The following is a 5,209-nucleotide window of genomic DNA, read 5'->3' on the forward strand; positions in this document are numbered from 1 at the left end:
TGAAGAGTGCTGTCTCCGTCTATATAGTCCGATGTTATTCATGGTTGAATTATTAGGTTTTCTGAAGGTATTATTTACTAAACGTTTTTCGTTAAAATATATTTTAAAAACTCTGTCATGAACTACCTAAATATAACTTTAATATACTTCAAAAGAAAAAAAATCTTCCGCAATGTAGGTAATAGTGGAAACTAACGCAATGAAATATAATATGGTAAATTTTACTTTTTGAATTTTATCATTCTATGTACAACATATTTAAATCATTTTCACCAAGTTTTCAGTTAAAGACTTAGCACAAAATATTATAAATACATAATATCAGTTTCACATATTATGCTTGCATCGATAACCAGGAATATTGTACATAATAACTTCCATTTATATAGAGTCATAAAACATAAGGATATGATACTCAACTTGCAAATGCCCGCAAATCGGCATGATAATCGCATGCCTTAATAAGGTAGGACTGCACTCGTGTGTACTACCTTAAGTTTATAAGAACGCTCTAAGCAAACCACCCACGCCACGGTTCGTTATGGACCCCACAATATTTAGGACTAATGCCTTCAAGTTACCACGTGTCCATATGGATATCGTTTAAGGTTAGGCAATAATTTACATACGATAATACCAGTGTAAAAGCTGTGCTTTTGGTATGATCACTTATTAGAGTTTAAGCTATAATAGTACATATGATGTCATGTTTTAGGATTTAGTTTTAAATAATTCCTAATAATAACTCTTTGGAAAAAAATGAAATCATGTCATCAAGTAAGATTGGACTTAATTTTGTCTCTACTTTTACAATTTTCAATAAGAACATAGATACAAATATACAATATCACCGACTGTATGTTTTTTCAATCTTCTATATTTGGATAAAAAATGTTTATGTAAGATTATGATACATATTTCCCAGTAGACACATTCATGTTTTCTCTATTATCACGTGAAACTACGATCTGAAGCTTTTACAAACTAAGCGTAACAATGTATCAAGAGCACTTATTCTAACTGAAAACGATAAATATAAAGAAACATGCACGCAAGTAGCTTCAAGAACATAATGATCGCATTTACATTAAACATTACGGTCAGTTATACTAAGAAACGGGAACCAAGTACATTCTATGTTGTAAAGGGGGAACCACATAGCGAGCAGCCTCGCGAAGCGAATTCTGCGCTAACTAGCTCGGAATATGTGGACGTGGTTCGATGTACATTTATATTTACATCAAAGGAACATGGAGCTAGAATAAGAGCATTCTTTCGTGATGTTAAGTGTAAACGAAATATTGTGTGTTGTTCAGTATAAGAACATTGCATAGAATCTTTTCGAACGCACTAAGAACAACGAAAGAATGCTCTACACATGTTTACACAAGAAAAATTTGACATAGTGGGGTTTGTATAAGCATTCGCTTGTTTGATGTTAATGCACCGTAAGAATAAAGGTAAATTTTTGCGTCCAAGTAACGTCCGTATAGACCGTTGTCTTTCGCGTGAAATTGCCTCGCGAGGCTGCTCGCTTTGTGTGGACTCGTCTGTTGAACAAAACACGCGCGGTGTTATGAAAAGAATTGCTCCCGCCGTTTTAATTAACAGTGTAAAATACTGCAATATGAAACAACCTCACGCACTGCTAGGAATGAGGAACGATAATATTTAACTAGGGTGAAATATTGCAAAAAGTATGTGAAGAGAATTACTGCATTCGTCGTACATCTTAGTTTAATTTGAGTAAGCGTTATTAAAGTACCACTAACATAATGTTGAATGAAGTTGCGCTTTATTTGTGATAATTTGTAATTAAAAAGCTGAAAAATGAATACCATCTTCATGTTAATAAACTTTTTGGCAATAAGAATGACTTCAAAGTGGAAGGAATAATGATAATTTTCTAGCTAGTGCATTTTCTTTTAAGACGCAAAGACTATAATTTAAATTAAGAAATAATTTAAATAAGAAACCTGTTTATTATATTAACATAATATTTAACTAAAAACAATCATACTATACTTTTTCTTTTCCAAACATTAGCAAGGTTTACATATTACGAAATCTACAAGTTATATAGACTCTACTATGCATAATCACAAGAACACAGTATACGTTATTCAAAATAATTAAAAACTTTCAGTACATTATATTACATACTTTTATAATGTAATGTTTTATTTGGAAAGTTAAATACACGATGAATAAATCAAAACCGATATGATGTAAATGTTCGCTACCTCCCAGCGGACACGCAGATTTTAATGCTTGTAGCGCTGAATGTAATGTTATTTTACGAAAATAAGATTAAATGCATTTGAGAATAAACAAGCTGCAGAGACAATGTAGCTTTGAACGTTTTTTTTTTCTTTTACTTGATTTGTATTAAACTATTGAAATTAAGTAAAGTACCTAGTTACTATATCGGTTTTTATGCAGATTATAAATCAATAAGGATAATGGTGTGTAATGTGTATAAATACCCTCGTGAAATGAAGAATTGGGAATCTACATAAAATTGTAATACTATAATATTATGAGCAAGGGTTAAGAATAGATTTCTTAGTACCTACCTTTATCATATTATTATGATATATTATTAGGAACACATATTGTTTCTATGCAAAAAACATCAGTAGAAATCTTTTAGGGAATGTAATCGGAAAGGTTATTGTGAAATAGAGCTAAAAACAAAAATCTTAATAAATCCACTTATCATAATATTTTAAGTATAACATTTTGTTCTAACTTGCAATATCTAATGTGACTTCATCAAATCTTCACACTTCATAACACACAAATACATATTAAATATATTATAAGTAGTGTTTAATTACCTACTAATAATTCAACAATAGATTCATCACTACAAATCCGCTTCCGTTAATAGAAACCCAAGTCACCCACAAAATTTCCACCATATGGCAAAGTGAAGAGGCTAATGTCATATGTAATTTGACTAATATCACATAATATTTACTCACGCCAGCCGGCAAGACAAAGCGATACATCGCAGCTAATCTATATAATTTACTTAGCACCTAATTTCAACGTAATGACAGTGTAAACGTCAAGTAATAAACCGCAAACTAATGCGCCATGTTTTAGCTTTAATGTCACCTCCTAATTTCCTTCACAAATAGGTCATAGAGTAGTGGTGAGATTTAATTATTAACGTTCAAATTTATTGTTTATTTACTAATCTTTGATAAAAACAAGAAAACGCATTCAATGGTACAAAAAAGCAAAAGTATTTTTAAGAGTTCTCACGAACGAAAGTACAATGTTGTGACATAGTTTTTTGAAACATTACTGAAAAAATCCGTTACACTTCTGCTACTCGTAAATATAAAAGTTGTTATAAATACTTAATTATTTATTACCTTTAGAAAGCATGTCAAATAATCAAGTTCTTACAATCATAGCTGTGAAAAATAATAAAATCTGTCACATCAAAAAGTACCTACAAAAAACTACAGCCAAATCTACAATTTTCTATTGTAAATCCCTTACAACGTTGTTGTTTCACGCCTGCAACATATGGCTAATGTATAGAAGGGATCTTCAAATGATTGACGGTACGTCTGGTTTTCTTAAGTAGCCGATAGACATGTGTTTATAATGTTATTCATTATAGCTAATCAATATTTCGTAATTTTTAAACGGATAATGTTCTTGATTAGATCTAATGTGTGCCAATAACTCTCACTATTTTATTGGCTCTATAGAGATTTATATTATATTAGATGTATCGAAAGTGATATTCGATTTATGATCAGTTATAATTTACGTTATGGGATGACTGTTGGACATGATATTAGGTAGAATGGTGTTGCATTATTTTTGGTTTACCGTATTTATTATTGTAAATATTATCTACCTACTTATACATAATATACTGTAATTATTATCAAAGCGGGAAAGGTATCTTTTAAATTTTAAATGATTATGTGCTTTCTGTTGCACTATATACAGCAACAAACTATTATACAACGATTTTAGGTATGTTGAAACATACGTCTTATCTACGATTTTTAAATACTATGCAATATGAATTAACTTTTTTCTCTGCGATTCATCAAATCGTATAATATTATTCATCCATATGCCAATGCTATCCAGACAAACTAACATTAATGTTTATTACTTAAATATAAACATACTAACTACTTAAATAAACAAACAAAGCGTGTTCTAATAATAAAAACATATCATCATTTTGATCGACATAATTAAGAGTAGTTTAATAATCATTCTTGTTATAACAAACAGTTTCTTCTTGGGTGGCCAAGTACCTTGTAAAAGAGCACTGTTACCAATATAATAGACGTGGTATTGATACCATTATCACATACCACTTATTGATAGAGTTCATAATATAAAGGCTTAGGTATATTAATAATTTTTAAAAGGTTCTCTGTATTAAATAATACCTATAATAGATACGCATGTCCATCTTTAAGTATTAAAAACTCAAAATTATTTATTTGGCAACATGTATTTTGTATATCATAAATATTTATGGTTTCTGATATATACTCGCTATAATTATCTTAATAAAATGTATAGGTATCTGTTAATTGAAATCAATTATTCTATTTAAACTTCCCAAATATACCCAAAATATTCAAATCATTCAAACGCACATAACTAATGGGCGTAAATAGATAATTTGCTAATTCAAGCTCATAAAACTGAATACTATTACATATTGCATTTAAGCGCGTCACACACGGTGAAGATACTATAATATTTTATCTTAAGATACGGTAATATTTTATATTATAGTATCTTAAGATAAAATACTATAGTATCTTCACCGTGTGTGACGCGCTTTATGCTCTCTCATTTATAATGCAATTTTCATCCCATGCACTCATCTCCGGTATGGTCTAGTGGCTAGGATACCTGGCTCTCACCCAGGAGGCTCGGGTTCGATTCCCGGTACCGGAATATCTTTTTTATTTTTAATCTGTGCTATATTTAAAAAAATACGCTTATATGCAAGTTACTACGTAGCACTTATCTCTACTTTACTTTTTTTTTGTTCAAAATAATAAGTGAACCGCTATTATTGTGCTGTAGTATATTTTATCGCTTATCCAATCTTTTAACAATATTATCTATGCATCTGTATATAATGCATAGATAATAATCCCTAAAGATTTAATTCCACACGTTCCCAGACATCAACAAAGAACAAAGT

General features: G+C 30.1%; 1 non-coding gene across 1 annotated transcript; it reads left to right on the forward strand.

The window, feature by feature from the left end:
• The first annotated feature begins 4,884 nt into the window (after window positions 1-4,884).
• Window positions 4,885-4,956, forward strand: TRNAE-CUC (transfer RNA glutamic acid (anticodon CUC)). The gene has a single exon. It is a non-coding gene; the product is annotated as a tRNA-Glu (tRNA).
• The last annotated feature ends 253 nt before the right edge of the window (window positions 4,957-5,209 follow it).

The sequence above is a fragment of the Colias philodice genome, chromosome 14 (genome assembly GCF_061535455.1).
Source record: "Colias philodice isolate Cphi_HAF_F1 chromosome 14, ilColPhil1 Martin Lab GWU primary, whole genome shotgun sequence".
Classification (NCBI taxonomy): domain Eukaryota; kingdom Metazoa; phylum Arthropoda; class Insecta; order Lepidoptera; family Pieridae; genus Colias; species Colias philodice.